This window comes from Balaenoptera physalus, assembly GCF_965194825.1.
Source record: "Balaenoptera physalus genome assembly, chromosome: 8".
In the NCBI taxonomy this organism is placed as follows: domain Eukaryota; kingdom Metazoa; phylum Chordata; class Mammalia; order Artiodactyla; family Balaenopteridae; genus Balaenoptera; species Balaenoptera physalus.
Genome location: NC_138887.1, coordinates 107,707,530 through 107,731,147, shown reverse-complemented (window position 1 = coordinate 107,731,147; position 23,618 = coordinate 107,707,530). Strand labels below are relative to the sequence as shown.

Here is a 23,618-nt window from a genome sequence, read left to right as displayed (position 1 = left end):
TGATTGACAACAAGTGGACTCCAGGGAAAGAAGATATGTGGTTGCATAAAAAAATTTCAGAACAAGAAGTCAAGAGGAATTCACATAAACCTGAATTTATGATTGTTTATATTTAAAGTTTGTTTTAAAAATGTAATCTTAATCTATATGCTTTCTATAGATTTCTAACTTCTGCTGCTATTTAAACACATTACTAAAAATGGCAAAGTTTTCTGGGTTTTGTTTGTCCCTCTCTTTCAGACACTGGTCTCTAAGAGGCAGCCTAATCATTGAGCAAACACTAGGGACAAAATCATCAGCCTTGCCAGTGTCGCCTGAAATTCCCTCAACTGATAGAGTAATAAGGCCCATTTTAGCTTTTTAAATTGCAGATATAAGGGCTAAACACCACAGTCTGTCCTGAGATAATTAAAAGTTGACTTCAACAATATTATGCTTAGATATCTAGCTTTCAGTACAAAATAACAACTATTATAAAAAACATGAAAAAAATATAAGGATGATAGAATAAAATATCAGACTGTCATTAGAAACAAGACTATACTATATACTAGGAACAAGGAGCTAGTAGATAGTCTAGGAGACTTACCCATATCTCTTCTCTGCCTTAAGAAGGAAACGGTAATTTTACACCATGTTATCATCAATTAGAAAGCAAATGAAGCTTATTTATTTTTAATTTTATAGCATATATTTCTAAATTAATATACTATATTGTATAATAATCTGATAAATTAAAATCTAACTGTGTAATTTCCCTGACATGGAAGAGTGACCATTGAGGTGTACAGTCTATACTCTGTTTTAGATCTTCTACACAGTCAATCAGTCCCACTAATTTTTAAAACCTTTGATATGGGAATTTAATAGGCTTGAGATTATTCCTACATCAATGATCAATCACTTCTGCCATCAATGGTGTTGGAGAGGAAAATAAAGAAAAGAAAAGAGATTTGGGGAGAGACTTTTTAAGGAAGTCTTGGGAAGCAAAGTCCCTTTTCTCTAAAGAGAGGTTGCAATGTACAGAGTTTTGATACTGATGTAGTAGATGATATAATTTGCTTATATTGTGATGACCCTTACAAATTTTGAATGTCTTTCAATTTTACTTAAAGGAAAAGAAGAGTTCTGTCCCCGGGCCCAGGAGACAGTCAGCTCTGATAGCTGATAATATTGACATTCCATACTCTGGTACTTTTTCAGCATCAGACAGAAATGGAGTAAATCTCCACTTTTTTTTTTTTTTCTTTAATCAGGTTTTCTTTCAAGTGACACATTAGGAGTCAATACACATATTGAGAGCTTTTTCGAGCTCCTGAAAAATGAGCTCTTGAATCTCACTACACGAGCAGCTATGCTGGGGGTGGTGGCCGCAGAGAACAGTGGCAGCCCTGCTAGGAAACCAGAGCTTCCTCTGTTTCCTTCTTCATTCTAAAACAGCTTATTGAATTTCCGTTATGAACAGATCTTCATTTGCCTTCAAGGGCTGTGGAGGATCAAAGTGAAGGAGTAACGAGTGACCAAACAAAAAACAGAACACATTCTCATCCACAAAGAGTTTATAATCTAGGGGACACACAAACTGCTAATGAAATATCCAGCTACCTAAAACTACTCTGGATAAATACAATGACAAGTGCCAGGGCTAAGAAAGGCTGGTCAGATTGGGGTGAAAAAAATATAGAAGGCTTCCTGGAAACCTTTCCTATTATTTCTATCTCCTTTCTCTTTCTCTTTTTTCCTTCCCTTCACCATTTGCTTTGTGTGACGTTTTTTTTTTACTCTGTTCCCAAGATTGTGCATTATATATTTTTCAGGAAAGTGCAATGTACTTTGGTGGATATCCACCCCAGTGCATTGGGCCTGACCACCTGCAGGTTCAGAAACACAAAATAAAACTTAGCCGTTGACTCACCTGCACTGACCTTTTAATTATATCTGAAAAGACGTGTTGAAAGTATTCTGAAAGCAATGTGTAGAGTTTTTCTCATTTAGAAAATTGCAGCCCAGTATTGCAGACTTTACTGGGTATGCATTACATAAAATATTTGAAAAAAGAAAGCCTCACGTATAACATTGCATTTATTAAGCCTTACGTTTTGTGCACTTAGCTGGATGTAAGTTGCACTTTCATAAAAAAGAAAAAAATTTAAAAGCAAATGGTAAATAAGCGTGCAAGTAGCTGAAACAGCAATTTGATCCGCACATTAGTATAAATACAAGAGAATTCATGAATTTTTCCAGCGTGAAAACCTTAAAGAATTTCCAAGCCCTTATTACAATGTAAACATGTTTGCAGTTTTGGCTGTCTGTCAAAAATGATACTATTCTTTGTGATGCTGGGACAAACTTCCACTCCATGTTCGCCAAGCTATCTGCTGCCTTCTTCAAAACACATCTTAAACAGCACTTACTCTAGAAAAATGTCATGACTAAGAGGGAAAGAGACCTAACAATGATTTAACTAGTACCCTTGTCCTTGTCTCTACGTCTGTGGCTCCTTTTACTTATTTTTTTAACACAACCCACCTCCTGCCAAAAGGGAAAAGTGGTCTGGACAGTTATAAACAAAGCATGATCTGGAATAAATCATTCTTTTGACTTTTTAAAATGAAATTCTATCTGAATAAGCACTGCAGCACCCTTTCTTTTCTGTACCAGGAATTTGACTGAACTGCAATATTGATAATCAACATCATCTAGTAAATGGGGCTGACAAAATAGTGCATTCTAGACCAGACAGCAGCAAAAGTGGAGAAATCCCTCTGTCTTAAGGTTGTTATGTCTTCACAAGGAAGAGGAGTGAAAGGAAAATGGGAGCAATCCTCGAAGAGCTACTGAAAGTTGTATATGATTAGGCAGCTGTATTTGAATTGATGCCTGTGTCTTTCTCACCATCTTGAGAAGTTGGAAATTTGTATAGTCGGCTTTCTGTATTCTGTTTTGTTTTTTCCTAAAATAGGCAGGCTGCTGGTTTAATAACTCGAAATCAGTTAATTCATTGCTTGAATTAAACATGTGAATCAAATTTGCAGAGGGATTGAGGCTTGTTATGACGCTGATAGAAAATTCTAGATTGAAAGCTGTTGTTCTAGAGAAGCTGAGGAATTCCAAACAATGCATCCCTTTACAGATTCTTTTCAATGGTGCACATGCCTTCTGTTGACAGCTGAGACTAAGCACAAGCACAAGGCAAATGGAACTCTGGACGGTAGCTCAAGGACAGCTGTGAAGAGAGGAATGAAGATTAGTTTAGGCTCAGAGAGAAGTTTAAAAGTAAGTTAATAGTTGCCTTTGAAGAGTAGACTGGACTTTTTAAGAATAAATGAGATCAGAAGTTGTGTAAAGATTAGGAGGTACAGGAAGAAGTGAAATTCTTCTGACCATAAAGAAAATACAAATTTAGATAAGACATTTATAACAGGTTAAGTAGAGAAAAGGACACTTAGTTGTACTTAGGAAGCTAGTATTTATTTTAAGCATGTCTCTGCTTAAGGTTGCCTTGCGTGTGGAAAGAAAAAAAGTTAATCAATGCATGTGTTGCTCTTTTCATAAAAATCCACACATGAAAGGTAAAGGTAAGTGGATTGTGTTTTATAGACATAATTTTCTTGCTTATAACCTCTGAAAAAAAATGCGCCCATGTGTGTAAGCTTAACAGACATCATCATTCCTCTGGTAGTAAAGCCTAGAATAGGCATAGAGTCCAAAGGAACAAAAGACTCCATAAGGTTGAATCATGGGTCCTTTAACTTTTCAATGACAGAAATGACACAGGCTTCTTATACTTATGATTCATACCAGACTCAATGAAGCTATAAAAATAAAGTAGTAACGAAGTGTTAAGAGTAATGGGCAGCAACTATTTTTATTGTTTCCAATTGAAATACAAAATGATTGTTTCCTCAGAGTCTGATTGCAGCCTATTTCTAGAACGGAGCAAAATGACCACAGTGTTATCCCACTAAAATGTGAAAAATGAGAGCATGGAGAAGATTAAAGTCTTTACTAAATGATCTAATGGCAATTGAGATGAGGCAACATAAAAAGCTACATCAACTCAGCAAAGATTTTTGTATCCAAAGCTCTAATTTAGAGTTAAAATAAAGCAAGTTGGTCAGAGAGAATGAAGAACTTTATGTGGTAAATCAGGACAGTCAACTCTCCTACCTGTTTGAACTAAAGCCACTTTCTTGGTGATAACCACAGGCGAAATCATGACGTACTTTACGATATGCGATACATGTGTCACATAGGTCATCACATGCTGCCCCAACCCTCCCTTCCCCTAATCTCATCCACTTTCTTCTCCCAACACCACAAGTTCAAGCCCAACTGAATATTTAAATACCTCAACTCCTCCTCACTTTCAGACTCTCCAAACACTTTGAAAAATCAGATTTCTCATTCAGACTGAGCTAGAATTATAGGCCTTAACCTTTACTTTTCCCCAGGAGGCAGGTTCCATGTCGACCAAGCCCAGTATGAGGCTATGACAAAAATGACACTTCCTTTCTCAAACTATACCATCTTGGCTAATCATTACCCCCAACACAATTTATGTGCCTTCATCCCCACCATGTCATCTAGTAAAAAAGCAGCTAAACTTTGAGCAGTCCACATTATAAAGGTATTGAAATACAATGTCTGGACCTAAATAATGCATGAGAAGGGAAGATCGTCAAATAGACTGTAAATGGATTGAGACTCATGCACATGTCTGCTAGACAGGACGCTCAGTCCGTCAAGCACAATTATACCATCAGCTAAGCAGTTTTAGTTTGTGCTATCTGCTGGGATAGGATTATATCTAGCTGGACCTCTAACAGAGCATGTTAGAAGAGGATCCTGTAAGTAATTAATCTCTGAAACAATGTAAAATGGAAGGAAACAGGAAGCTAAGAGAAGTTGCCCTGGATTCCTTCACCTAACCACTGTGTGTGCAAGTGTGAGCCAGCTGTCAGTGTGTTAGCTGAAGAAGGGATTCTGACCCCTTGAAGAAGAAAAGAAAGAAAGAATGTCTCTGCTCTTAAAATGATAGTAGTCTAAGGAAAATTTCTCATAAAGTATCACTTCCTCTTGAGGGAGAGAGCAGCAAAGACCCACCGGACCTAGATATCCTTCTAGGTGATGTGCCAGCAGAAGGGCCGGCCTCCTTGCTCCAAAACGGTGGTCTAACTTTTCTTTCTGTAGCCTTTTTACACAGATAAGCATAATGGGTTTCTGGATGCAGGAGATAAAGCTTTGGAATTAAACCTGAGACTGAAACCGATCTCTGCTGTAGTTTCTAGCTGTATGGACTTAAAAGCTTAGAGCAACATGGTCACATGATTTGTGAATATGCATAAAATGAATCTGTGACTTACATTTATCATATTCTCTAAATGCTGTTCAGAAAAACTATTTTTAAAATTTCATTTTAGCAGTTCTGCTAATTTAAAGTGAATACTTTATAACAACAACAAAACAAAAATATTCATTCTGCCAAACGCTAGCTCTCTTGGGTGAGTTTTTCCAGGCCTTTTCTTGTTTACCCATGCTATTTCTTGTGACTTCTTCAAAATCTTTATCCAAATACTTATCTGCTACATGTTTATTCACTTTGCCCCTCATCCATCCTATCTTCAGCGAGTGTGGCATGTAAGAGACAGCACAGGTTGTCTGAGGGACCACCACAAGGGGCCCATTTCCCAATCTCTAATGTCACGTTACTCCTCTGCCATGACTGGCTAGAAATAAGAAACGTTATTTATGTTATGGTTACTACAAAACATTTATCTAGAAATACTATTCCACAAACAGCAGACATAGCCTCATCATCTTAAAATCCAGAGGTCATGACGAGGTTAGAGCTGACCTCCAACAGCAAGATGAGGGGTCAGGACCTACAGTACTGATAGTCTTTTGGGGATCAGACGGCCCACCCCAACCTGCTGAGCAGGGCCCCTCCAGGGTGCCACGGCACACTTCACATCCGTAGCCTGTGTATGAGGTCTATGCGTCTCTCAGTCAGTCTCCACTCTGGTTCATGCTTGGCTATCAGGGAACATTTCGTCCAAGTGTTCCAAGGAAAGACTCATTTGTAGGCAGCCTCTTAGTCTCTGTTCTTCATAATAAAACATCCTCAGTTTTGTGTCTGCATTTAGGAATGTAACTTGTGAGCAGCCTGCCTCCAGCTCTTCCCTTGTTTGGTTGCTTTCAAAGCCCACTGTAAGGCTGGAAGGTGACAGCTTGACCCACTTTGCTATGTGCTTTCTTTTTCTTTTTTTCTTTTTGGTATTGTTATTAAAACAACAAATTACTATGTACACAAAGCAGAAAGTCACAGTGGTATAGCCCTGTCTAAGACAGGGAAGAGAAAGTATCCAAACTACAGAAATACCCAAAACAAGCATGTTGGGGGGTCGGGACTGTGAAATTGGGTGGGGTGAATTTTCATTATTTTTGGCACAATTCCCGGTACATCCTCAGATTTCCAAACTGTGTTTTAAAATAAAGATTGGGAGCCACTTGAATAGAGTTTAATTTCTATTAACATATAATTCCAAGTTTTATAACCAAGTTTTTAACAGCAGACCTATAGCTAGCTCCTTTATTCTTACTATGAACTACACATTCTTACTCAACCAAAAACAAATCTTTAAATGGCCACTTTAAAAGACTGAATGGATTTACAGAATGCAAACAATATTTTCATATGTTGAGGTTAAATGAATTAAAACAATAAGAATTACTTTCAAGAAAATGGAAATTCTTTGAGTATAAAAGCCAGAGAATAAGAAATCATGAAATGTAGTTTTGTACATGGTCAGGGTTTGGATGGATAAGAGCAACAAGGTCGAAAGACCCTTATTTTGTAACTCGAGGGTAAAGCAAAGTGAAAAAAAGATGATTTGAAAGAAAGATAGATTAGGGAAGTCTTTGAGAATATTTTGTTTAGTTTCTTTAAAAAAAAAAAAGGATGACAAAGCTGAAAAGAAAACCCTGGTGATTGTGGGTCTAAACAATTAAGAACAGTTGGTACCATTGGTGAGGCAAGAGCTTAAGAAAGCAGAAAAGAATGGCATACAAGCGACATGGAGAGAGAATAGCCCCAGGGTTAATCTTGCAAATAGGAGGGAAAAGGTTAAGGATGAGAGTAGATTCCATTAGTTTTGGAGATGTCAAGGAATAGGGTGTTTAGGAAACTTCCTAAAGGCTCTCTATTGAGTATGAGAAAGGTGGGGTATGGCAGAGGACCTAAGGAGTATGGAGACTCCATGGCAGTGAAGACCACTTAGGTAAGATATAATAAACTATTGATGACATTGATCAAGCTGGGATCATGAGATCTCATTGACCAGGATCTCTAACTGGATTTCAATTTCAAATCAATCTATCTCATTACCTGAGTCATTGTCTGTCTATAGCCCTGGTTCGACCTAACCATGAGTTGAGTACCTTCCCTTTGACAACCCCAAACTCCAGTCAGGGCATATAAGCACACTCCAAAGTTTTAGTAAGTTTCTAAATTCTCCAAGAATAAGTTTTCTCATTGCTTATGCAGTGAAAACACCGGCTCAGCAGATCCATTTCAAGAATTAAATGAGATAATACAAGGGAATTTAAACCAAGCCTCCTAGTCCTGGCTCCTCAACATTTATCCACAGGTATAAGTAAAAGCTTAAAGTTGGCTCTGGCTAGGTTGGGAGTAGAGGTGAAAAGATAATTACTTTCACAGTTTGTAAAACTGTCAACTGTACAATAGGTCTGCTGGAACTGTTGCTTAACTACTTTCTGTTATTTAGAAAGTATATTCTTGAATTTCCATGAATTGCATAGATTCCCTCTACTTATCCCATATGATGACAATTTTCATGAAGTCACAACCTCTCTCAAATAATCACCATTTATTACTGAATTCTACAAATTTGTAATAAGTAAATTTGCTAATAATTGTTTCCTGTTCGCCAACATGAATCAGAAACTGATTCTAAGCTGCCGTATAGTAGCAGTGTACATATTGGGAAGGCAGTATGTACTATGTGTTCTTTTTATTTATCCTGTTATGTAGAGCAAATGGCACCAGATTATGAATATACAAAGCAAAAAGGTACCATGTATCATGTATGACTAGCATTTAACTATAATATTAATACATTTTTGAAGGATAACAGTAAATGGTTTTATTAATAATGACTCAAATGCTTTCCATTTTTATGCTATATAATGAAAAATAAATACATGAAAAAGAAAAGAAGGATATAAATATTAAATAGTGTGAATGGGGCAGTTTAATGACCAAATTAAACAAACCAACCATGTGAAATAAGCCTCGGCTCAAAATGATCAATTTATCTGAGTGAGGGTTCTCTAATTTTAAAATTTGATATTGTCCGATACTGGCAGCTGAATGACTCTGAGGAAACTTCCCTGCTGCCCTTACTTTTACACCAAAAAACCACCTATTTTGCTCTCTTTTAGCTGGCTAGTGGCTGGTCCTACTGTCTTGTCCTTCTGAGCCTCTGTGTGTGTGTGTGTGTGTGTGTGTGTGTGTGTGTGTGTGTGTTTTCTTTTTTAATTTAGGAACTTGGGGGTGCTATCTGGGAGGGGCTTTTATTTTGAATCTGTTTCATCTCAAAAGAAAAATTTTCAATTATGCAAGATGGCGTCTTCTTTAGGAATTCAAGCCAACTGACAGTAGACACATAACCACTCGACACACTCCACTTCTCACATTGATCTCTGTTTTTAAACAGCAGTGTTGGTCTAAACTCATTCAAAGAGCAGAGGTCTGTGATGTTAAAATATCTGCAGCCTCAATCAGGAGATAGTATTTACCTCCCTGAGTTTGATTTTTTTTAAATTAATTAATTAATTTATTTATCTATGGCTGCATTGGGTCTTCGTTGTTGCGTGCAAGCTTTCACAAGGTGCGGCGAGCATGGGGTACTCTTCGTTGCAGTGCGTGGACATCTCATTGTGGCTTTTGTTGCGGAGCACAGGCTCTAGGCGCACGGGCCCCAGCAGCTGAGGCATGCGGGCTCAGCAGTCGTGGCTCGCAGGCTCCAGAGCGCAGTCTCAGTAGCCGTGACCCATGAGCCCAGTTGCTCCACGCCTGGCATGTGGGATCTTCCCGGACAAGGGATCGAACCCGTGTCCTCTGCATCGGCAGGCGGACTCCCAACCACTGCACCACCAGGGAAGTCCCCCTGAGTTTGATTTTTGTCCTTTGTGGCAGTGAGGGTGTTCAACTCCATTGTCTCTTTCAGCTTAAATGCATTGTAGGATTCTAATTTTACTTTAATTCTCTTAGGATCCATATAATGCTGACTGGGAGGTCAGAAATGACCATCAGTGACTTCAGCCTTAGATCTGTATTTTCCTAACTACTGTACAGCATGCACCTATAGAGAGAAAACAGCTCTGTCCTGAGTTTACACTATTTGGGCTTTGCTGTACCCACTGAAGAGACCTCTGCTCTGTGTCAGCTGGTTTTCTTTGTCACTATCACCCTGTCTCTCACCCCCAACATTCTGGTACATCTCAGCTTCCCTCTGTGACCTTTTATTCATGCAAGCTTGAAAATTAGATTCAAATTGCTATCTGTATCTTCATTTCACTCTCCATATTGAAAAAGTACAAGCATGAACTAATTCTCTCAATCCAGTTCCATAATTACTTACCAACTCATTAAAAAGCAGCTTTAGCACTGGAGCAAGAGATCATGTACTAGGGAAGGAAAGCAATTTACTTGGCAAGTTCATTTGTATATTCTCTCCAAAGTCAGAGCAAAGGTTTGTCCTTGGGATAAGGGTGTTTTCTCACCCAGTCTGGTCTCTCTGGCTGTCTGATTCCTCAATTAACTGACACCTCTGGGCTGGTGATTTCATCCTGGACTTATTTAGTGAACAGACTAGAAATAGTCGTCCAGTGACTTACATGCTGGTTTTATAGTATCACTGTAATCCCTGCCTAAATATCCCTGCAACAAAGGAGGAAAGCGAAAGGAAGGCTTCTGGAGAGGGTGTGTTTGAGATATGCAACACTTTGCAAAGGGTAAGGAAGGGTATTTTGACAATTTCAATTGGAGGCCGGAAATCTAAACAAAAGTACAAAATCAGACAAGAATCAATTGGCTCTTGTATTATGTTTTGTGTTATAGAGCAGAATTTAGTGCCAAGTATTTCTGCATTGTCTCAACTAAGAATGGTGTGTTTTTCTTTTTCACTTAAAAAGTACGTGAGATTTATTTATGATATATTTTTGCTCTGCTTACAGATTTCCCTCCACCCTTGACATTAAAAAGTAAAAATTATCATGATTTTTTCTCATTTTTAAATTAGTACATTAGAAAAGTAAACCAAAAAAACAAAGATTTTGAATTATTCATACCTGACTCATAACAGCAATTATCCTCCTTACTTGACCATTCAGCAAATAATTTTCTTCCACCTAAATTCAGGGGATAAAATAGTGAATAATACTGACTTGTTTCCTGTTGTCAAAGACCTTACACAATCATCGGAGGCATCTGTGAACTTTTATTTCTATTGAAATTTTGTTGTATATCTTCCTATATACATGCACATGAGCATGCAATGAATACAATCACCTATATACACATATAACTTTAAAATTTCAGATCACATGGTAGACGTCAATTCACTGTCTCAGTGGGGCCAGGTAGGGGACTGGAAGAGTGAGAAAAGCAAGGTGCATGGCTGGTGGGCCTGGGAGAGAAGGAGAGGCAGAGAACCTCCACAGTCCAGCCCCAGCTGAGGGTGGGAATGTAGTCACAAAGTTGTCAGATGTTCAGAATTGTAAAGGTACACTGGAAATCCGGATTCCTATGTGTATTCTCCCAATGTATAAATCTTTCCTCAATGTTATAAAATACTGACAAGCAAGGAAAACGAGTCTGTGTGTGTACAGATTTGGCCTCTATGCCCCTACTTTATGACCTTTGACATTTACTGGCTGATAACATTTTCAAATAAAGATAATAACAGACTTTAGATAATCTTCTAATGCATCATTTTAGTGGGTACATGATATTTAGTTTTGTGGTCATATCATTATTTATTAAACAATCCTTTATTTGTGACACTTAGGTCCTTTTCAGTTTGACACTCTAATACACAATGGTGCGTTGAACTTTCATGTACATTTTTTTTCTTTTATAGATCACTAATTGCTTTCTTAGGATAAACTCCTAAAAGTTGGATCGTTAGCCAAAATGATCTACACTTGCTGTTTTTGATAGTAAATTCCCACCATCAACTGATGATTATGTTATTTACCTACAGCTAACAAAAATAAGAATTATCATTAAAATAAATCTGTAAATCAGATGAATAAAATATCCTATCAGTTTGAAGTTTTAGCTTTCGTTTTATTGACTTGTGAAGTTTTATATTTTTCATGTTACTGACCATTGACATTTTTTATTGCCCTTTTTACACGGGAATTTTTGGACATGTGTTATATCTATTAATGTTTAAATTTATTGGTATCATTCAAACATTCAGACCTTCTCCAGTCCAACTAAGTAAATATTTAAGATAATTTCCTTTAGCTATTTCGCGTATTTTATACTTGAAATTGCAACTTATATGGATTATATTTTAGAATAAGGTATGAAGATATGTAATATTGATTTTTTTCCCCAAATAGTTTAAATGCCACTCCAGGAACATTTAGTAAATAACTTACACTTTCTCCACAAATTTGAAAAGCTAATTCTACCATCTAGTAAATATTTCCATAAACTTAGATCTATTTCTGGGCTTTCCATTCTATTCCATTATTTCATCCATTTTATCCTTGTACCAGTATTTAATTTTATTATATATTTAGAAGCTCTAATTATAAGTCTCATTTATTAGTGCACTGTTTTTAATTGTTTACTATATTTTCATTCTTTTTATATAAACTTTATTTTGTGAACTCCTTTTCCTTATGGAATTTTTACTGGACTGTTATAAATGAATTTGGGAAAAACAACGACTATGTAGTATTAAGTCTTTTCATCCAGTAATGTTTTACCATTCATTCAAGTTTTCTCTTTTGTCCCTCTGTGATGTCTTGTAGTTTTCTTCATATATATTTAACACGAAGCATATTTGTATATATCTTGCAAAGACTGAACTTATTTATAGTTGCACAATAAATATAATTTTTTGTCACTATATTTCTAATTGTGATGTATGCATATGCACACAATTCATATAGACTATAGGGGATATGTTCATAAAATAAAATTATTTTGTATTTGGACACTTCTATATAATGTATATAGGATATATTCATATGGGAAAGCTATTATTTTGCATCTGGCCTCTTTCCATGTACAAATAATTGATATATCAATTAAAAATCATGCTTATATATTTATTAAAGTTCATATTATTCCACAGCCTTATCATCTTTGAATGAGGATTACTGAAATAACTTGGTGGCTATTCTCTTGCCACCAAATTTATTCTGTATAAAACTAAAAGTTTTCCAAAATGATGAATACAGCACATAAATCTGCACAGCCCCTCTTCCCAATGAAACCAACTATTTCACTCTATAATTTGCTGAGATTGTATAAAAGCTAGTACCATTTATAAGTTAGTTTTTCTCAAATAATTTAAGATACTTATAAACATTCTTATCCAAAATATTTAATATATTTGCCTTAACCACATATAACTTGAAAAATAACCTAGTAATGATGACAATTCTTTGAGTAAAGATGGTAAAGCTAAATGTGCCTCTGTATTGGAAGGGAGCGGAAGGCACTTTGGAAAGTGACTATTGTATAATGACATAAATACCTCTGTATTAAATAAGGAATTGATGTGGCTTATGTGTTGTGGCCCAGCAAGGTTCTAATAGTATTTTTTAAGCCAAAGATATAATACTGATTAAATTGCAATGCAAGAGTACCTCGAAAATAAATTTCATACGGAATAACCACTAAATGTCAGTAAATGCAGACACAAAATACATTACTGACTCTTCTGAATTACCATTGACGTTTGAGCTCTGACACTTTTGACTATAAAAATGACAGGCTTATTTTTGTTTTAGAATGTCCCCTCATTCTCCCTGAGGTCTGTCACATTGTGATAGGGAGGTCAGGGAAGGGGTTGGAGCCCGGCAGCAGGTACACTCAAAGAGGCAGAGAGAGCATTTGGAACAGCAAGGTCCTGATTTCACCTTTCATTATTGAGTCCTCTGCATTTACATGGCATCGTCACAATCACAGAAGCAAACAGCCTTTAAACAAAAGAGTGGAAACATGATCACACCCGTTTTTTAGCATTGTGTTTATGAGCTAATTGACTGAATTTTTCTCTTTTCAGTTGGTGGCTATGATTTCTATGTGGACTGATTTTGTGAGCTCTTTCTTCTTTTGAAAAAAAACCCAACAACTACAGAAAGCATTTGGGGGTCTGTATTTTTCCCCATCTTGCTTATTTCCTCTGCTTTTGGGTTCTATTTCCTTGATCGTAGACTTCTGGAATAAGAATTTGATGGCTAATGTATGTGAAAGCTTTTCTTTATTAATGAAATAGGGTCAAAACCTTGCACCTACCCCATTTCCATGCTCTTCTTAGCCTGGGCTTATTTTGGTGACAAGCAGAAAGGTGTTGGGCTAGAGTTGGTTGCTTTCCCATCAACTGCCATCCCGAACACTTCTCCACACACCTGCCAAGGGGCTGTGGCTTCACCTTTGAGGGAGTTTGTGCATGTCCACAGCCTTATGTCTCTCTTCACATTCCCTAGGGAGCTAACACTGAAAAAAGCTGACATTTTTTGAATATCTAAAAAGAATAGGCCTGATGTCAAGGGTCGTACTATTGTTATCCTTTTAGGTGTAAGAAAACTAAGGAACATATAAGTAAGTAAGTTTCCCAATGCCAGCTAGTGGTGGTGCTCAGACTTGAAGCCAAGGGGGTCTGATAGCAAAACTTTTTGCTCACGATCAAGTAAACTTCTCACTTGTCAGAGCAGAAACATGCTATTTCTCTCTCTCTCTCTTTCTCTGTGTGTGTGTGTGTGTGTGTGTGTGTGTGTGTGTGTGAAGACAGTTGTAACCCGTCTCTATAAATAAAAACACCACTCAGTGAACTGGGCTCACTATAAACTCATCAATATCCATCAAATCTATTATGATTAATTTTATGCTTCAGTTTGGCTAGGCCATAGTGTCCAGTTATTTCACCAAACACAAATCTAGATGCTGCTCTGAAGGTATTTTGTAGATGTGGTTATAATGTCTACAATCAGTTGAACTGAAGTAAAGGAGATTGCCTTCAATAATACAAGCCAGCCTCATCCAATCAGCTGAAGTCTTAAGAGCAATAACTGAGGGTTTTGGAGAAGAAGAAATTATGCCTCAAAACTGCAGCATCAATTCCTGTCTGAGTTTCCAGCCTGCTGGCCTGCTCTACAGATTTCAGACTTGCTGATCCCCATTAACTGCACTAAACTGCATTAAAATGAATCTAGTTAGCTAGCTAGCTAGGTAGCTAGATAGAGTACATCTTTGTTATTCTTGGTAGTTATACTCTATAAAACCCACTTGGATACTAAATTAGTGAATCCCAAACAATTGCTCCTAGGGGAAATACAGGGTTAGGTTCCTGCAAGCCTCTGGTCACAACATTTTGTCATTTAATCAATATATAACCTTGTTTTATGTATATGTATGTTACTGTTTAAAGGCATCTTATTTAACATATATTGTTGATTCATTAACAATAAACTCATAGCCAACAGCACTATAATTTATGTCTGAATGATGCTTATCTAACACATATCTTTTCTCCATAAGGCACATCACAGCTTTCTTGTGCTTAGGAATCTTAGCACTGCAGCACTATGCTTGATGATCATTTTAAACAGCAAAATCACCAAGAAAAAACACAAAAATGAGAAAAATGTGACACTAAATGGACCAAGAAAAGGACACAAGAAGACACAGTATCACCTTTGACCTCAGCTGGGAACACGTATGTCAGGTAACTCAGATTTTTCACTTCTCTATGTGTGTCTGGAAATCACCATAAAAAGCACCACAAGTGTTGATTTGAGGGTTACAAAGGAATTTTAGCAAGTAGGTGAATTCACAAATAAGGAATCCATTCATAATGAATATCAACTGTGTACATATATAGATATATATACACACACACATATCCTGTTAGTTCTGTTTTTTGGGAGAACATTGATACAATGACGACATCAACACAACCTCAAATAAAGTGACATTTATATTAATTATGAATAATTGAGTGTAGAAAATGAAACCAGAGCCTCGTGAAAAATATTAATATTATGCCCAATTTAACGGTAGAACTTATTAGACTTAATCTGATAATTTGCAAATGTGCACCTGAATTAAGGAAATACAGAGAGAGATTAAGCCTGTATTTATACTTCAACCTATCATATGGGGAAAATATTTCAAATTATTTGTTAGGTGCAAATTCAAAACCTCGATTGTTAGGCTGCCTGTAATCACTGAGTATACTGAATCCACTTACACCGTCTTGTGCCTATGGACACTACACATACTGAGAAACTGATCTGTGTTGCTTCATTCATTCCCCTTAGTTCTGTTACCAACTATGAGTATCACATATGAGACAAGCATTCACTGACTGAAAGGGTTTTTTTTGGTGCTTTACATGTGTGGTTGCACATGTATTATTATTATACATAAATTAGAACTTAAACATATGCATACTGTTATATATTTGTGATCTACAACTTTTGTAACCAAACAATAGAATTTTGAAATGATATATTCTCAGTGTTAGTCCTCACCCTCCTCTTTATTCCCTCCTCTTTACTTTTCCTTATGAATGTGATAGTCTCTGCTACATGTTCCTCTGGTTTCCTCTTACCTCACAATTCTCTTTTCTTTAGTACTAAAATGAAGTTTATCTCTTTAGTAGTCAAGAGATAAGGGTCAAGAGCCTATGTACTAACCAGAATGGAGGTTTGTTTGTTGATATCAGGATGAATATCCAAATTCAGAAAATTCTGACATGTTAAGCAACGTGATTAAAACCACGTATGGGTCCTCCTCCTGATAAGTTGAATCAGCTTGATTTGGAACAGCACATACATCTTAATGAATGGCTTGTCTCTGGCCTGTGCTTAGTCTCTTTAGGCTGCAGTTAATAAAATATCCTAACATGGCAACCTAGATTAATTTCAATTTTTAAAATCATGATAGTGTCTGATGTTCAATTTGACCTGACATATCTACCTTTCCAAAGGATTATTGTGACTTTATATAACTTAAATTTGTGTTTATAAAATGTGTTAATTTTAGCAACCATGGTTTGTTTTCATGATAAAGTGTATTCGCCAAGTCCCCCTCACATGGCATCGTTCAAAATTGATTATGCATATAATTCCATCAGGCATACATGGCAGAGGAACAGTTTCCATCAGACAGAAAGAAAACCAGGAGAACACTGATAATCTGTGTAAATATCTTGGAAAAATTGCATCCCCTCCAGACCTCTAGATTGTAGGAATGGAAAGCTAACCCAAGCCTGGCAATGTTCTGAAATAGAATAATTATGGTACCCATCTCAACAATTTGCTGTAAGAACTAAATAGGACCATGAAAATGTGGTAGGGAGCAGTCTGAGAATATTTAGAGAGGCAAGAAATTGCAGTGCATATAAGTTTAGTGGTGCTGGAAGTGCAAAATTGAGTCTGGGAAAGGTGAAAGGAGGTGGCTGAGAGAAAGAAATTAAATTATGGAACATTCCTGTGTCCTGCTAAAGAAACTCAGACTTTATGTTATAGTGGTTGGAGACCTGATGAGAGGTTCTATACAATGAATAAATTTGTAGAAATTTAAGCAGATCTATGAAACCATTGTGCAGGGGATGGATTTGAAGGGACAAGGTCACTAGCAGGGAGAACAGTACCTAGGTCACAGCAATGATCCATGACAAAGAACAGACCTAGGGCAGAAATGGTAGGGATGGAAAAGAGATGCTAGGTCTTAAAATGTGTGATTGAATGCAGAGGATGAAGGAGGAGTCAAAGATAATATACACATTTCTATCATTAGTGTGAACTTGAAATAGCAGAGGGACTTGAACTCCTTACAAAGGGCTAATGAAACTACTGTGGAGATCACTGATGTGTATCTTTAGCAGTGAGCTTGCAAGACAAGGTGGATTTTATTCTCATCCTGTAAAACGCTTCTCGATTAAGCATCTGGCTTTGAATAGGTTTGCATTTACCATGTATCACACTGAGAAAAAGCCCTTAGATACTGATGACTGAAATTTGAATTCTACTTCAATCATTAATTATTGTGTGACCTTGAATAAGTTAAATAACTACTTTAACCTTCATGTTTTTAAATATTAAATAAAAATAAAGAAGATCTATTAAATGGGAGGAGATATACGAAGGCAAGATGCAAAAAGTAAAAACCATATAGGTAAATAACATTGAGTCCTACATCATTTACTCCAACATGGATTTTCCAGTAACATGTATAGAAATAAAAATGTAAAATATGAAGTCAATGTAGCATTGTGGTCAAGAGGATGATTTCTAAAATCAGACTAATGAGGACTAGATCCTGGCTCTATCATTTCCTAACCATGTGACTTTCAATGTTACATAGTGTCTCCATGTGTTAATCTCCTCTTTTATAAAATGGGAAAAATGGTACCCAGCTAATAGGTTTGATAGGAAGACTACGTGAAATGATAAACATAAAGCATGTTGAATGTTTCTTTAAACTTAATATGCACTGAATAAGTGTTAATTATTATTATGAATATATAGATTTGTGTCTATAACATACATGTATGTGTGTATATAAAATATACATGTACATATATAGACATTTATTTGGCTGTACCATATGAAATTGCTCATATTAAACAATTTTGAATGACAAAAATGGGAATGATTTATAGTTTAATCACATATAATATGTGATAATATTCAATCATATATATATATAAATATATACATATCTAGTTTCTTTATTTCTTTTTTTGCTCGTCTTCTCAGGCAAGCAATGGCTTCAGGACATAGTCGAATTAACTAACCTCTAAATTACTGTTTGCCTACTCTGTTACCATTGTAAGAGAAGCAGTAAAGAGTGCAGGCTGAGGCAGACTGTACCACTGGATTCTAACTCAGATCTGTGTAACCTGGGACAAGTTATTTAACCTCTCTAAGCCTTGGTTACCTCCTCTACAAAATGAATAAATCATAATATTGCCATAAGCATTAAGTGAGATAAAGTATGTAGAGTGCATAGCATAGAAGCCAGCAGAGAGTGAGCAAACATGTTAACTATTACTACACAAATTATTAATTATTCACTAAAATTCCATTTTCGACAGATGATTACATTACTGTTTCTGTCATGCAACTTTTTTCCTTCCCCACACCCCTCCAGGGTTTCCTTCCCTGATCTCATCTTCCTTCTCTTCCCTCTTCTTCCCTTTCTTTAATCTCCTTTCCTTTTTAATGAGAAACCACTCTCACTGACTACATCTGAATTCTTCTGGATATATCTGTCTATAAAACAACCTTTCCTGGAAGAAAATACATTGATTTTCAATTTTTTAAAAAACTTTTTAGGGGGATGAGATATCTTTGAATTTTTTTTTTTAAGTAAGATATACATACACATATTCCTTCTCATTCCAGAAGGGAAAAATACTAATACAAAACCAATCTATCAGCCTTTTTTCCCTACCTATTTGCCTGTAAAAAAAAATGTAATAAAATAAAAATGTTGGAACTCTTGGGATCAGTAAAGAGTGTTATACATAGTCCCTGAAAGAGAGAAGGGCCTAACTGAAGCCTGAATGTGGTTAAGAGAATACTTTAGTGGCCCCAGACAGGGCAATTTGGTTATGACTGAAAGAGGTGGGATGCAAATTTAGAGGCTGATCTCCTGGAAATAGTCATTGGTAGCCCAAACTGATGCACCCTTGCCTGTGTACAGTTTATTCATTTGCCCTACCTCAGTCCATTGGCACAGCTGTAGTCACTGCGCAGTGCAGGGGTAAATGTACCTATTTGAGAGGCTTTGAGGTCTGTACTGCTAGGACCATGCTAAGTAAACATTGGGTGTGCAATAAATGGTGTCGGTTAATTTAACAACCAGAAGAAAACCTGGGCATAGCTTTGAGAGAAATTTCCTCCAGACCCATCTTTTGACCTCTAATTCTGCATGGCAAGGGAGGAGTCTCTGGCTTCAGAATGCACAAATGCAGGACACAATGGGTAAACTATGAGACAGCCCCCATCAGGTGCAGAAAGAAGCAGAAGCCTAGGGATCATGGAGCTGGGGATGAGTCTGAAGCAAGAGAGGGAACCCTCTGAATGGTTGTCTGGAGCAAAGGAGAAGTTCTGAATGTCGGCTGCTGCTGCTTTAACAGTCGCCCTGATGCTACTCTGGAGCAGGGCCACAGAGAAAGGGCAGATGTGAACCTGGAATTCAGGGAAATGAGAAAAGGAGAAAGGAGAAGAGGAAAAAGAAAGAGAAATTTAAAAAAAGGAAAAATACCTGAAGGCAGTAAGAAACTGTGTCAAGGACATTGGACGTACATTTACTCAAGTAGAAGAGCAAACCATTTTTGTTTGGTTTGTTCTGGTTTTACCTGTTTGTTTTGGTTTAACTTAATACAAGGAAGGTATGGGATATTTTGCATAGGTTTACAGGTAGAATTTAAGTTAATAAATGAACAAAAGAAGAAAGAATGAATGAATGTCCCAATAAACAAATAAATCCAATATAGGATGTGTGTATCTCATATACAATCAGAGGAATTTTGAACAACATAAAACCTCTAATTACACTACAATTGGAAAGGGTCCCTATAGATAAAGGAGGCCCAGATAAGGTGCATATTATGCAGGTGCTGCTGATTGAACCTGATCAAGAATGGACCTGCCCCAGGGATTGAGGGAAGAATTATTTGACATTTTCTTAGCTGTATGTCTTTGGACGTTCACACCAAATTTTTAGTAAGATAAACACTGTCAAAATTACGATCAGGCAAATCATGGAAGGGCAAACATAGCTGATCCTAATTGGCCAAATATATCTTAATGGATGAACCAAAGACGTGAGAAGTAAGGAAGTCTGTGTCTGGCAGACAGTTGCACAGTTTACAATGAATTGAACTAACCTATTTTCAGGACCTTGCAGAACCAGTATATACACTCTGCTCTTTTACTGCAATGAGAGCCTGTAGCTTAGACTCTATTGATAATAGGATTGAGTCCATACACACATTGCTTAGACATTTTTGGAGAATGAATGACAGAGCAGGGAAGTATTAATATAAATAATTTAGTCTCAGAGAAAAAAATGGAGTACCTAGAGAAATAGAGTAGGATACTTGATACTTATTACTTTTTTAAAACTGCCCAGATAAGGAAGTGCTTTGGTACTTCCATAGACATTGGTTCAACTTAAGAAATACTTATGGAGTGGGTTCAGGACCTGCTGAAAAGGGTGATCATCTTCATTTCCATCACTGCCCAAATGAGTCATAAATCAGCTGACTGTACTTCCATCTATTTTAAGAATGGTGGAGGGATGGGCCACTTGTAGTTGTTGAGGAGCCTTTATATCAAAGAGAAGAAATACGAGGCATCATCCATTCTCAAGATCTCTTCCCTTCTAACCCTTTGTGCTACGGAAAAGTTATTAGATTTTGTTTGCCTCACTCATTGGTTAAAAAATTACCTCAAAGGAAAGCTGGCCTTCGCCAAATGAATATGGAAAATACTGATGTAATCTTACATGTTCTTCATCCAAAGAGGTTTGTAAAGTAATTGAGTCCCATATAACTCAGCAAATCTACCTTAATATTGGCTATCTCTGGTATAATACTACATAAGGAACTTACAGAAATGCTCACATTAGAATATTTCCTGAATATAAGATAAACAAGTTAGGCTACACTGGAACTATCTCTAAAATGCTGATTCAGGTTCTTTCTTGAAGACATTCTCAGGAGACAGAAATGTAATGCTGTCTTCGATTGGTACAAACTTCACTGGTTTCTTCAATACCATGACTCAGGATATTGCAGATATTAGAGGTGGCTTTCAAACTGAATTCTAACAATCTCTAAAATCCTAGTAGCTGGTCAAAAATTATATGGTTGAAATGCACATGTTCACCTGCAGATTTCACTTCAGCACTGTGAGTTGAAGATTTGGAATCAGGGTTTCCAACACCTTACATGATGCTAGATTAGCATTTACAAAGTTTGTTCTATAGAACACTAGTTCCATGAGCCGTTAAAAGATGTTCTTTAGAATAACCATTCATTTCATTGTGAAATAAGTTTGGGAAAAGTCACACCCTCATTTCTTCTTTTGGTGAGTCACTATTTACACTGCTTTATTAAAAATGCTGCAGTCAAGAAAACATTAATTTAGCTTATTTCAATATTTCTCAAAATTATTTGACCAGAATATCTTCTCACAGGATAAATATATATATATATGTGTGTGTGTATATATATGTGTGTGTGTGTGTGTGTATGTATGTGTGTGTGTAAATATGTGTGTATATACGTGTGTGTGCATGTGTGTGTATATATATGTGTGTATGTGTGTATAGGTGTGTGCATATATATGTGTGTGTGTATATGTGTGTGTGTATGTGTGTGTATATGTGTGTATATGTGTGTATATGTGTGTATATATATGTGTGTGTGTATATATATGTGTGTGTATGTGTGTGTATATGTGTGTATATATGTGGGTGTGTGTATATATATGTGTGTGTATATGTGTGTGTATATGTGTGTGTATATGTGTGTGTGTATATGTGTGTGTGTATATGTATGTGTATATGTATGTGTGTGTGTGTATTTGTGTGTGTGTATATATATATATATGCCATAGAACATAGTTTGGGAGCACTATGCCAAATGAATCAATAAACTGATGGGGCATTGAATTGAAATAGTTGAAGTTTCCTGGATATTCCAATGAATATTTTACCTCTTTGCATTAGTACATACTGTTCCTTCTCCCTAGAATGACCGTCTATCATTAGTAATCCACCCACTCCCCTGCCCTGTCCATATATTGGATGAGACCTTTCAAGTCCCAGCTTAAAAGTAATTTCCTGTGGGAAACATTTCCTGATATCTCAAGACTACATGGGGTGTCCCTTCTCTGATCTTTCCTAATACTGCAAACTAGCTCTATATTAGCATTTACAACTCTTTCTACTCCTTTTATTTGAAGGAATTTACTGTGGCTTGTTCTCTGTTGTAAACCTACCTCTCATAAGACCCTGTATGTGGGAAATGATAAACAAACATTTGATAAATAGATGAGTGGGAAAAACGAAAATCAGAGAACCATATCCTCAGACAGGTTTGGCTGATCAGGAAGAGATGTAATAAGATCTTAAGGTGAGAGGTTCAGGGAATCAGAGGAAACCACAGCTTCCCTTTAACATTAGAAATTTATCCCAGAGCAAATGGGTTATCATGTAACCACTAAAATGATGGAATCAGTCTAGCGGACATTAAACTCTTAGTCATGTGGACAAGAAAGCCCTTGGGATAATTTTTTCCAAAGCTGCTTACCAATCTGCTTTAGAGGGCAGCCATGTGGAGAGCTTCTCTTGGATTCCAAAACAAACAGATGTTCTGTCTCCAACAATGTTGCCGAGCTACTTATGTTTTTTTTTCCTTAAGAGCCAATAGTAGTACACATAGTACAATAGGAATTTTATGCATTTGCACGGAAAAGCAACTACACTATTTTCATAGTCAATAGACTGCAACATTTCCAGAAACAAAACTCTGTGAGTGGAATTAAGAAAATGACTGTCCTTGAGGGAAAGAAACTATCGCTAGTGGATCCAGTTAGAGAATTAGGGGTGTTGTTCCAGGGACCAAGTTGATTCAGGCCTAGTTGTGAGATCCATCTCTGCAACAGGAAACAAGAGTCTCTCTCTTTAAATAAGCTTAAATTTGACCTGAATGAACATTGTGCTCTGAGTAAAAGTATTGGGTTGGCTAAAAAGTTTGTTCTGGTTTTTCATACCATCTTATGGAAAAACCCGAATGAACCTTTTGGCCAACCCTATAAAACAGAAGGCTCATGTAGGGACCTCCTCTATAGTCACAAATGTTCAGTACCTCAAAGTCTCAGACAATAGACTCCTCAGCTTTTCTTTTCCTTTTATTTTGTCTTACAAATAACAAACCTTATGCCAGACTGTGCCCAGTTCACAAACCTGCTCTCTCATAACATAACTTGTGTCACTTGTGCAAGTTCCCTGGCTACTTTCTTAGTTCACAAATCTAGAAAGTAGGGATGATAATAATATCATCTACATTATTGGGTATGATCAGGATTAAATTAGTTATTAGGTGTCTGGCGCTTATAGTAATAAGCACTTACTAAGTGTTAGCTATTATTAATTTCATTTGTATTAATAATGCTAACGTTTATCATTCATAAAGTGGCAATGTCACTCACTCCCTCACTTATTCAAAATCTTCTAAGATATTCCCAAATCTAAACGCCTAACCTTGAAAATATGCTATCTCATACAATACTTTCAATATTCCACTATTTCTTGTTATTCAGTC

At 36.6% G+C, this 23,618-nt stretch overlaps 1 protein-coding gene across 2 annotated transcripts in view; it reads right to left on the bottom strand.

Annotated features, from left to right (window-relative positions):
• Positions 1–23,618, bottom strand: part of CHRM2 (cholinergic receptor muscarinic 2) — a 400,090-nt gene that overhangs the window by 16,917 nt on the left and 359,555 nt on the right. Inside the window, exon 1 of one of the 2 annotated variants that reach the window (XM_082473075.1) lies at positions 10,375–13,019. The exons of the other annotated variant lie outside the window; for it this stretch is intronic. The gene's annotated coding sequence lies outside the window, so the exon portion shown is untranslated. Of the gene's footprint in view, positions 1–10,374; positions 13,020–23,618 lie in introns of those variants that run through there. 2 annotated transcript variants of the gene reach the window in all.